Here is a 12,829-nt window from a genome sequence, read left to right as displayed (position 1 = left end):
AAAAGTAAATTCAATCGTTTTAGCAGAGACAAATGTAGTATAAGTTCAAAAGTTAAGCTAAAATAAAATCTTTTTTTTTCAAAAAAAATCCTTTTCCTTTTTCTAAATATGATCCAAAGATCATGATAATATCCAAGACATGCAGACTGCATGCATGTAAGGAATAAACTATAACGTACAATGATGGTTTCCAGCCAATGAGAAAGTGAAGTAAATGCTTTAAAAATTCCTGTTGAAGTGTCTTTAGTTGGATCATATAAAATATATTTTTAATATTCATAACAGGTAAGTGAAATATATGGAATTATGTAAAACAATTAGATGGAGATGAACTCTGTGAAAAATAAAATCATACACACAATCCTGTATTAAAATTAATCAAATAGAATAAACCAATTACCTGTCTTCTGAAAACGTAATACTCACTATCCAATTTTCCCCAACTTGATGTCCTCTGAATTTTAAAATTAAGATTAAAGATGAAATGTGTTGGCAGATTAAAATTTCCAACATTTCTGAGCATGGGCCATGCTAGCTGGGGCTGATAGCAACTGGTCTGAAGTATGTGGAGGGCATCAGGCTGGGGATAGTGATCATAATTCCTAAGCAAAAGATCCACAAATTGAAGTAGGCTTCTGTTATGCATCATTTTCTGGATCAGCAGATATAGAGTGGGTCCACACCAGCATGCATCTAAAAATAAGTGTCATCCGTCCATATTGCACATTCAAATATACATGCTCATCTCAATCAAGTGGGAAGTGATCATGCACTAATACAATTACATGTAACTGGGATTACATGTAATTCATTTTTAGACTTGAAATGGATGGTGATAATAAGAACTGATAGTGGCTATTGCGGGGGAGTAGCAGAGTTTTGCATGCACGATGCCCTGGCACATTTCTCCAGGAAAAAGGGTGTCAGGTAGCAGGCTAGCTGGGAAAGGCCTGAGACTACTTACAGGTGACAGAATTGAGTTGGATGGATGGATGGTTTGATTCAGGCTAAGAGTTTTACTTCAACGAGTTTCATTTCTTTCTATGCAAAACACAGAGATGATTACAATAGAGAAATCAAGCAAGCAAAAGACAGGGACAGTTACACTGGTGAACACATGGATTTTTCATCAAAGAGTCAGAGGAACAGCCAAGGTCAAACACTCACTGTTTAGTTATGCAAAATCAAAGTCCAGAAGGCAGCATCAGGCAGAAGTCCAAAGGTCAAAAACAAAAGCACAAGTCCAAATCAGGGAACCACAATATTAAGAACAAATTGCTGAAGAACCAGCACTGTTGTCAGCAAAGGCTAGACTAAGAACCATCCCCTCAGACAAGGCTCAGCTGCAGCACATTCTAAGAAGAGCCCTCTTCTTGAGGAGTCCTTCTTAAAGGAACCCTGATTTACTTCTTAAAGTGCGGATGCCCTCTGGGTCATGCAGCCTCTGTCTCAATGGATGAAGCTGTGCTCTCTCTCCTGATTTGGAGGCTTCCATGGCATCCACCATTGCTGGGAGCAATAGCTCTTGGGAGGAGAAGTCCTCCAGTAGAACAGTAATATTACAGCAGGGTTATCTTTTATAGGCAGACCTTCTGATGGGGAATGATTTCATTGCAGAACAGAGAAAAACCACTGAAGTCATCTGGAACGAACAATCAAGAAACTATTGCAGATGTGAAAAACCAAGTTGTTGATTTAGATAGTAAGGTATCATTTAAATCAGTTCTTTGGAGGTAGGTGTTGGTTAGACCAAGGTTCTTCTTTCAGTTCGGTCCACACCATGTTGGACTCAACTAACAAAAGGACTGTTCTTCCAAATTCCAATTTTAGGACCAGGTCCTTAATCACAAAAAGGATATCAATGCTGTTTCATAAAGCATTTGTACGTGTGTGATTGCAAGAATTCCTTGTAATCAGTGGTTGGTGCTGCAGTCCTAAACACATTTACTGGGTCGAATCCAGGCTTACTGGATTGAACAGTCCCATTAAAATCAAAGAAACATGAGCTAGTAATAGCTTACTTGTCTCCATTATTTCAATTTGCCTACTATAAGCATGACTATGTCTCGATTCAGCCCCTTGGAATTAAGACTTGTGAACAGCAGTAGTTTTCCTCTTTTCCAAATAGATGGACATAGAACTGCAACCTAACTGTCTGTGTCTTGTCAATGGAATGAAGCAGGTAGACAGGAAATCCTATAGTCTCCAGCCTGCTGCGTATCTTCTTCTCTGGAGAAGAAAACACATGTGTTTGATTAATGCATGCAGAAGTGTCCCTCCATTGACTGAACATCTGATGGTCCCTCTTCCCTTCTAGAAGTAATTCATTCTTTTACAATAATTCTACCAAAGTTACTAGCTGCATTTACTCAATTTAGACATTTCTTTTTATTCCACTGCATGGTAGGAAATACAGCCCGGCTGCTGTATGGGGGACCAGGCCCCTCCCTCCACTGCAGCCCCTCCCCACATTCCAGAGGACCAGAAGCTTCTCCAGAGCAGCTTTTCACAGGGCAAAGAGGGCTACAGAGAAAGGAGATGCCCTACTTCTGCAGTGCAAGAACTGTGAACTTTGGATCCAAACCAGAATTTAAAATGTTATTCATATAATACACAGCTGCTGTCATTTAGAACAAGTTTCAACAGTAACTGATGCTGTCAGAGCACAACAAAAATGCTTACCTTTGTGAAATGTTTCCTCCACAATGGGTCCCCATTTCAAAGGGACTGTGATGATATGGATCTGCATAGGTTGCTACAGGGAGGGGAAATTTCTCTTTCTGAACAAAAAGTCATTTTCTCCACCCTTTCAATTGGTTGCAGGGGTGAGGGGGGGGGGGGGGCTCCAGTGGGACACAGTGGGGAGGAATATTTGCCAAGAGGACAATACAGGAGGGAGGGCTTCAACCTTTCCTTCCAGTGTGCTGTTCCTGCCTGACACTTTTTTTTAAAAAGCCATCAACTTAGCATGTGTAGTATTTCCCATTTCGATCCAGAGTTATGGCATTAATTCTTATTACTGATTACCCAATACTTAAACACTAGTTCAAATGTGTTCATGTTCAAATGGCACTTTCAGTCTCCCTTCTTTTACTGGTATGTAATTTATAATTTAGACATGATAACAAAGTGTCAGGTGCCATGCTGAATAGTTAGGCCCTTGTTCTTTCGCCAATATTTTGCATATACATCTCTTCCCATTAAAAGGTTTTTTATGTGCAAGCAGGAAGAGAATAACATCTGATTCTACACTTTGGACCATTATTTCATTAAAGGCGTTCTATAGGGCCAGCCTAGTCATTCTGTTGCATCATACCCTAAAAATGGTCCTGTTACTTTTGGACCTGAAGGAGAAAATTCTACATGCACCATTTATACTTCCTAGCAGCAAAAATACAACAACAACAACAAGAACAAGAGTGACAACACCTTGCTGCCCTGAGACCCCAAATCAGAGCTTGAAAGCACTGCTTTCCTCTGCCCCATCTTAGGGGCAGCCCTTGAATTTCAGCCACCAAAGATGCAAGGGTGCCTTGGCTTCTGTACCATATCTCCAGAATAGTCCACTGTAATTGTTCATTAGCTGATGACGCCTAATAGGGAAATATACCAGCTAGGCATTCTTTTAATATAATTTTGCTATAATGTTTACCCTTCTTCCCACCAGCCAAATATTAATACTGAATTCGCATTTTATAAAGATTTTGGACTCACATGGCCCCATTTAACCATGTAGCTTTTTTCTTGCTTTCTCAAATTCATAATTTCAGAGTGCATATTGTACATTTTGATACCCTACTGTTTTGTTGTAGCTAGCATTTTTCCAAGATTCCCTGGGGCTGAGCAACTTCAAAGTTCCATTTAAATTCATTTAGGACACAATCCGATGGATGTTTAGACAGAAAAAAGGGCCTATAACTTTCAGTATATCCCAACCAGCCATGCATATTTTTTTCTAGGCTTTGCACTTTTAAAATAGTATAAGAGAGTAGAGGGATATAAGTTAGGGGACTCAAAACTGTGATTAAAGAAATAAAAACACATATTCATTACCTGAATATATGTTAATAATATAGACAGGCTTAGTAACATTTAGCTGCTGTGCAGAACAACATTACAGCATTCAAGGAAAGCATCTCAGGGAGCAACAATAAACACTGCCTTTACCTTGACCACCAAATGTTTCATGGTTCCTCAGCTGTTGTGTGATTTTTCTCCCCAGTCTGTAATGTTGAAATGGGTCTCCTAGTGCTTACTTAAGAGTAGCAAGCTAAAACATGTCAGTGACTCAGATATTTTCGCCTGCTGTTTGTGCTTTCCACCACTGGAATTCCCCCACCCACTCCACCCACCATCTCTGAAACCAAATTCTGCCATCTGGCTGAAAATGGTTTCTTCTCTCTGCTGTGGGGAAATGGTCAGGTAATTTTTCTGAGTCCCCTTGGATTGGCTCAGAAAAATTGCACCAAATCTTCCCATTTTGTGGGCAGGAAAATAATTTCTAGGTTAACCTTTAGGTGAATTCACCTGTCTTCCATTACTGTTAATATGTTTTTCGTATCATCCTTGGGAAGAAAGGAAGACTGAAGCAAAGTGCCGTTAACTGAGTAGCATTGATCAATGTCTCCCCTTTGGACATCCTCAAGTTGCAAGCCCATTCATTCACTCATCCTTCTTGTCAACACTCAAGGTTATTGCAGCTGAACAAGCAGGTCATTATTTTTTTCTTTCGGTTAGGTTTGATCTCACAAATAATCTCTCCTGAGGTCACCTAAGTCTTCTAAATGTCACAAAGCCACAGAAGCACATGTGACTTGGGAGTGCCTGGAAGCTGCCCACAATCCCACATGATACATCTATGACTCAGACTCTGGATTGGCACGATAGTATTCTCATTCTGTTCTGGGACTCTTCCTTTGATGTAGTCTGACAGAAACAGCATAGCTGCACTGATGGCATTTTCTCAATATGGCAACATTGATGCTCTCTCTAACTGAGGTTCTTAACCAGTTTGAGTGCTTGTCCTTTTAAAGCAGTGCACACTAGAAAACATGGATGAACGACCTATGGATCTACAGATGTTGTGAACCACAATTTCCCATCGTCCCTGATCATTTGCCCTACTAGCTAAAGCTAGCTAAAGCTAGTGGAGCCAGAGTCCAATGGTTCGATATTGCTGATGGCCACAAGTTACACCTCTGCTATAAAGGCTTACTGTGATAGATTTACAACTTTGCACAAGAACTCTGATCTGTTGAACCAATTCCACAATTTAGACAAGGTCAAGCAAAGGTTAGAGACTGTCCCAAGAGTTGGAAAAAGAGATTAAAATGTTTAGAGAACCCAAACACTGGAGCTCTTCTTTCCCCTTAGATTAATGAAACATGTCTATATTCAACAAATCTCCAAAAATTTATACTTTGGCTTTTCATGATCCGTGTAAAACTAATGCCAAATGGGATGAGAGGAAGGGATTGGATAAAGATTGCTGCATAGGCCATATGCCTTTTCATGGGAACTGTCCAATAAATGAGATGTAGCATGCCTCTGGCATCATAACAAGGAGGGAGAGGAGAGGCAATGGGAGGCAGCTGCCATTGGATGGCAGACACTGCTCTACAAAGGAAATTAAGCGCACATGTGCACATGCACAAACACGCTGTGTCTAATTCAGTTTCAGTCATCAGCAATCTGGAGTGGGCCAAGTTAGTTGACAAAACATTATTTTTTAAAATGATTAAAAAAATCATCCACCTATGTTTCACCACAGCTTAGAAAATATAGACTTACATGTTGCACAAGTACAAAGAATACAGAGTCATGCAATTTTGCCAAAGATGGGTACAGTAGAGCCCTTCCTCGTGCAGAAGATGAATCCTAGACCCAGCCCTGTGAATCAGTTGTGGGATGCTCAGAAGTCCCACTGGCCTGACTGCTCTCCTCCAAATCCCATACGGGCACTCAGGGCCCAATGCTTGTTTTGTCCCTGCGTGTTTCCCACTTCTAGCCTGTAAGCGTTTGCCTACAGTATCAAATAATTGGTTCAGCACCCAAGAACTGTTGAAATCATTTAATGACAGTTTTGCAAATACTGGTATTTGGTTGAAGAAAGAAATAGAGGGCAAATAAAAATGGTGGCCTTATGCCACTTGCGGGTATGAATACTTCCTATTTCTTGATTGAAGAGTGTAATTAGCCAGCCCTCGAAGGCATTCCAGGGTTCTTTGTGGGGCTGGGCTGTGTGGGAGAGAGCGTGCTTGTTTGCTTTTATGTTCAGGGATAATCTTTCTTAAAGGTTTCATTTAGCTAGCTTAGTAGGAACTACTCATAATGAAATAAAATGTTACAAAATTCCTTACAACTCTAAGATGAACATTCACTTATGCTATTACACTTACAAGCCCATTTGCAAGGATTTGATCTATTGACTTTAATAAAATATTCTCCTGGCTGTGCCCCTCTCATTGCTAAACTGTGAAAAGGCAATCTTCACACCACTTAATGCCAAACCTACTTCTTGGAGGTTGTTTGGGGCATGCATCTGAAGTCAAGCGAAAACTGAAAGCAGATGTACTTGGGGAAAGGATTGGTTTGGTTTACAGTGTAAAAATCATATTATTTCTTCTTCACTATAATCCACATTGCTACTCCTTTTCACAATCTGATATTTCTTTCCCCAACACAACTGCTGCCTATTTCCAATGCAGACACTGCTTTAAAAGAGAGAGAGAGAAAGAGAGAGAACAGGTTTCAGAGAGTCCACCTCTTAGATGTTATATGAACAAACACTCAATGGTTTTTGTCAAATCTTCATCAAAGCACCACAGTATGTTCCCAAAGCATTTGGGAAGAATGGAACCTTAATTTGGGCCTAAGGGAAAGCCCAACAGGCTATAATTTCATGTAAAGGACCCAGCTATAACAGAATTGAAAAGAATTCTCATAAAGAACAACATGAGCAAGTTGTGCATATGAAAGGAAATGTACTAAAATCTTTGTCTTACTAGATCTATAATAGCATCAAGCTCCATTTGAAGGAAAAGATAGCAACTCAATACAATGAACTCTTTGAGCACACACTTTAAAAAACCATGACTGCATCCATCCATTTATTTAACAGTTAGTAGATTTAATAGCTATCGCACCTTTCCTCCATCAAGGAATTCAAAGCTGCAAAAGCTCTTTCCTTCAAGCTTTGACTAGACCCAGACCAAGTGATTCATAATCTGTTCTAAGAAGGACTTGAGTTGGAACAAACTTCAAGGTGGAATTTGGAGAACCTCAAGAAGCATGAGTTTTGTGAATTCACGCATCTCCACTTTTATAGAGGATATTATTTATTCATGACATTTAAAATATGCTTTTCAATATATACTTCCAAAGGCAGGAAGCAACAACAGAATTGTAAGTTTAAAAGAATAAAAATAAATTCAAAGAAACCATTAGCACTAAGCACAATTTACAATTTACAATACCAGTGGGGAGCATGCAGCCAAAAGCTAATTACAATTAAAGCAGGGGCGGAGGGGTGGGATTTCAAGGCCTAAATACAGAGAAAGATCCTAGACCTGGAAGATTTCTTGTGGGAGATGATTCTGCAGTGCCAGGGCTATGACACAAAAAGCTACTGTAGCCTTTGGCAGTGATCTGGCAGCAATACATTGCCTTGCAAAAAAGTCACTACTAGATCTCAAAGTAGGGCAGAGTTGAGGTGGAAAAAGCCTCCATCCCCCACCTAGTATCTGGGTCTCAGACTGCAAAGAATAACTCCACATTACAACGGTGGGCAAGCCTTTTTGTCCCCAGGTGCTGCCAGTCACTTCAAAAGTTATCTCTGTATTCAGTGGAGCATATTGGGTTGCACCCAAAGCGGTTAGGAGAGCACAGCTCTAAATCAGCATGATAAGACATCACATCACGTCTTGAGGATGTATCCCTAGAGAACTGCCCTTTCATACATGCAGGGTAAGTTTTCACCTTGCAGAACGTGTGCCAATGATCGCTTTCTCGACAGAGGCTAATTGGTTGAGGTCAGCTCAAGGGGTGTGAGGAATGCAAAAAAGGTGCTATTTAGAATCTGCCTTTAATCCATGTTTTCCAGCCATTTTACCCACACTGGATGGAAGGTTTTAAGACGATTGACCCATAAAAGTAACAAGGATTGGGAAAATAACAGCTGTGGGAGTGGAGGGGTGGCTCTCTCATCTCTTCCAGCATGTGGCGATAGCAAAGAAGTGCAGGGGAGCAGCTTAGGGATAACAGTGCTACCTAGAAACACAGGGAAGATATGTCAGTACATTTAAAAATGTATTTTTTTTAGCATTTAGTAGCATTTAAAAATGAGAGCCAGCCTGGTGTAATGGTTAAGCACACAGGACTGGGACTCAGTTAATCTGACTTCTAGTCCTGACTTAGCCATAGAGCCAGCTGGGGGACTTTGGGCCAGCCACAGACGATCAGTGCAAAGGGTGGTTGTTCTGGGGATAAGACTGAGAGGAAAATGATATAGTTCTTTGAGTTCCTTGGGGGGAAAGCAGGATATAAATCTAATAAATCAATAATAAATAAATAAATAAAGTCTTTGCCAAACCAGAAGGGGGAAAATCTAAAATCTATAGCAGGACAATACTTTTGTTAGGACCAGCCAAAATTGCACAAAATCATGCAAGCTTTTGAGTTCTCCAAAATACTTCTTAAGACAAGACTGTGCAAAGAGCAGGGGATGGGGAAAGAAACAGTGAAATCCAAAACCTGGTCAAGATCTGGAGCTCTCTTGGTATCACGAAGAGAAAAAGTGGCTTAGAATCCTCTGCGGGGCTTGCATGCAGATAATTGCCCTGCGGGGGATTGCCATATGTTGTATCCTGAAGTGGAAGCATGTTCGTGTATTTGTGTGTGTGTGTGTGTGTGTGTGCGCGCGCGCTGCCTTACTTTTAAGGCTATTACTCTAGTTGAACAAAGTTTGCAAGCAACACAGTTGCAAATCTGTGAACCACACAGAGGCGGATTCGAATTTGAATTAATTGCATTATTTTTCAAATAAAAAAGCACTGGTCTTAGAAGGAGTAAAGAAAATCTTTCATGGATTGCTTTCTCTCTGAATGCTATTTGAACTGACCATGCAACAATTAAAGTAACAACCAGGAAGTAAGAATGCTTCTTACTCCAAGGCCTGAAACTGGTACCTTTTCCAGATGTCCCCATATTTTGGGTGGCAATAAGTTAAAGCACCCCAAAATCCTTTGTATTATGCCCAGTACCTTTCAGAAAGGATTCTCCTTTCTTGGGAGCCATTTATCTTTCTCTAAATATGTTCAACTAATTTTCTGCCTTAAAATGCATCTAAAATGCCTTGAATAGAATACTTTTCAGGCTCCTGAGAATATTTTTTCCTTTGTTTTGGACCACATAGGACATTTCACCTCTTGCTGCTCCTTTGGTAATTTATAGCAGCATCTCCCCAACCTGGTACCCACCAGATATTTTCTACAACTCCCATCAGCTACAACCCACCATGACCAAGGTTCAGAGTTAATGGGATGTATAGTCCAAAACATCTGGAGGGCACCAGGTTGGGGAAGACTTTTATGAAGGGTTCTCTGAGGGCTAGCACTACAGATGATAAATGTCTTGGTGCATCTAAGGGCAGTTTTTAAAAGGCAAATTACATCAGCTGGAGATGGCACTAAATAGATTAGAGAAGGCGGAGAGGGAGTATTTGACCCCTTTCTCCTCTGCAGCTGGCATTAGTAGAATCCCTCTTTTGGAGCTGGTATCTGCCTTGGAAGGAAATCTCTCCGTGGGGCCTAAAACATTTTTTAGTTGAGGACAGCATATAAACTATTAAGATGAAAATGAAGAACCCATACCAAGGGATCACCCAAGCAATTTTTGCCAAACTGGAGTATGCAGATACCGACTGTGTTTTACAGCAAGTCAGTCCCCAGTCCCCTCATCATGCACAGCTCCATATGTTTCTGTTGTGGGCTGGTCTCTGCCACCTTTTGATCAACTCTTCACATGGGCAGACACTACTCCCACATCTCATATTTGACTTACAGTGTTTTCTAACCTAGAACTCAAACAAAGGATGGTGTTTCCGAGGTTTCTTCTACATCTGCTGGAGAGGCAAAGGTGTTTGCATGGGGGTGGGGGGAAGCTGCCCAGGACAGGTTTGGTCCACACTGAAACATCCCCCCTTCCCTCCCTTTCCGAAGGATTCTGACTCCACCCTCAGGGTGGCCTTCACTGCTCAATGGCCTTCCCATTTCACCTGTAGTCTCCTTACATGGTGATGGAACTCCTCCTCAGCTGCCACTCCTCTCACTTCTAAAATGTCCCCCTCCTTCTCCAAAAAAAGCAGGTTTTCCCCTCTGAGTATCTTCACTGGGGAGCATTGAAAATGCCAAGTCATCTGCCCTCCTCTGTCCCTCTGCCCCCTCCTTTGAATCTGAAGAATCCATCTGGGAAGAACGTAACTTGAGAGAGCTGGGCCCCTCTCTATCATCTTAAAGCCCAAGAGCCAAGTCCAGTGGTATAAATATTCTGGGACACTTTATGCTCCGTCCCCGTCATATGGGGTTTGGAGTCATATCAACATTGAGGACAGTGTCGATCACCTTAGCTTAAATGTGTGTGGGGGGTGGGGGTTGGGGGCTTGCCACGCTCTCAGAGTTCTCTTGCCTGTCGAGCCCACTGGGGGACTGCTATGTTGCACTGTGACTGGGAAGAGCCAGGTTCCAGAAGCCCCTCAGCCCAGAAGTTAATTGGGCCAGTTACAGGCTGTCAGTCTTGACTGATCGTAACAGAAGCCATTGTGCTTTTTTAATTGATTTTGTCAGTTATACAGTACGATCACTTGCTAATAGTTTGTAAAACAATTATTTTTCCATTGTTATATCTAGCCTGACTGTTATGTTGGCATGCTTCGTCTTTCAAACTTTGTGTTTTTAGGCTGTTGTATGAGCAATAGTAATAAGCACTCATTGAGTAATAGTGAATTGAGCCTGTTGAGTAATAAGGTGAACTGACCTGAGTCTCAGCCTTTACTAGCTCAGAGTAGTAGTTAGAAGAAAACAGAGGAATAGACAGACAGTTACTATTACTGATAGGATAGGCAGTAAATGTACATTGATTTAGACTCTTGGGAGGAAAAGACAGAACTTTTCTTTAAACTTCGAATTAGTGTTGATGATTAGCATGATGAGTATTCAGGACATGTTTCGTAGACATGGAGTCTGCTAGTCATGCCTCTGCTAGTCTGCTAGTCATTGCCCGTTGCTGGAATCACTAGAATGGGTGGCTGCTATTGCCTTATGGCCTGCTTGCAGGTTTCTTGTGAGCAGCTGACCTGGCTACAGTGTGAACAGCATGTTGGGTTACAAAGCCTTTGCTGCAATCCATCCTGGCTTCTCTTTTTGTCTTGTGAGTGATGTTCTGTAGGTGACATTAAAATACGTCCCTTGATCTTTCATTGCTCATTTATGCAGTGTTCAATGACTTCAATGCATAAGCAATTTTATGTTATATTGCATTATTCTAATCATGTTGTGAGCCACTTAGAAAGCCTATGGTTAATGGGTGGCATACAAGTTCAACCAACCAACCAACCAACTTTACAAAGGAGGAAAATTCAGAAAACAGGTTGGCTTTTCAAAGCTCCCCTTTCCCAATTCTAATTTAAATAGATGGAATACATATATTCCCCTAGTTCTTGAAAGGCTATGATCGCCTTTCCTTGGATAAGACTAAGACAATGAAAGATGGTAAATAATAAGCCAAGCTGGCATAATCAGAGATGGTGGCAACATTACTGTGATGGGAATTGCCAAAGAAAAAGAATTGCAATCTGTGGGAAACTTGAGTCTCTCAAGATAGTTTGACCTACAACTCCCATCAGCCCTAGACAATACCACTGAGATATATACATTGTTCCTGATGACAAAAAAACAAGGGTCAATTACTTAGGGCTCTATCAGAGAGACACAAGGGGACTGCAAATACAGCATAAACCTCTACCAAGAAGATCAGAATTTGTAAAGATAAGGCTGGAGGCAAATGCTTTGACACAAGATGTCCTAAAACAAAATCAAGGTCAAGATAACCACATACAAAAAGAATGTTTCCTGCTGATTATGTTTTCCCTTTTTGATAAATGTGCTGTTATTGAGTAATGTTTCCTGGTATAATGTTTTATGTTACTAACCATTACCAACAGCTAAACGTATCAGTTCTCTGTGGATGATGACTGTGGCAGCTGGTCCCAAGTGAAGATGGGCTCACTTTATATTGTTAGTTTGCACTGACCATAAAACGTCTTTTTAATATATAAACAATTTGCTGGCATTGCTGTCACTTTCACAGTCAGACAACAAACAAGAGGAGCTTTGTTGTCCTCAGTGCATAGGTGAGCAATGTACATAACAAGTTGTACATAATGGGCTGGATCTAAACATAGTCATACTTGGAGCATTCCCACTGAAATCAATTAAATTCAAGTCAATAATGACTCACTCAACTCTCATTGATTTCAATGGGTCTACTCAAAATATGACTAAATCTGGATCCAGCTCAATATCTTGACCATAGTCCCTTCATAAGCACACACCTACACACTTTAAAAATGAGAAGTACTTACTTCTTCTAAGTGGTTATGAAAACCTTGTATTACAGCTGTCACCAGGATGCTGATGATGGTGAAGCTGTACCAAGTCTATGAAAAAAGAGGGCAAGGGAGACTGAAGAGACAGGGCAAGGCACAAGCAAACATCACAGTTGCTCGAGCAACCTTCTCTTGCTTGCTGCCCTCCAGATGGCCAGGCTGGCCTGG

General features: G+C 41.0%; 1 long non-coding RNA gene across 3 annotated transcripts in view; it reads right to left on the bottom strand.

Moving 5' to 3' along the window:
* Nucleotides 1–12,829, bottom strand: part of LOC123029106 — a 28,933-nt gene that overhangs the window by 13,483 nt on the left and 2,621 nt on the right. For all 3 annotated transcript variants that reach the window (XR_006415853.1, XR_006415852.1, XR_006415851.1), the window contains exon 2: nt 965–2,229. This is a non-coding gene — a long non-coding RNA (uncharacterized LOC123029106). The remainder of the gene's footprint in view (nt 1–964; nt 2,230–12,829) is intronic.

Source organism: Varanus komodoensis, unplaced genomic scaffold, assembly GCF_004798865.1.
Source record: "Varanus komodoensis strain SLA01 unplaced genomic scaffold, ASM479886v1 scaffold4, whole genome shotgun sequence".
NCBI lineage: Eukaryota > Metazoa > Chordata > Lepidosauria > Squamata > Varanidae > Varanus > Varanus komodoensis.
Note: the sequence above shows the minus strand (reverse complement) of the source record. Positions and strands in the feature narration are given on the sequence as shown.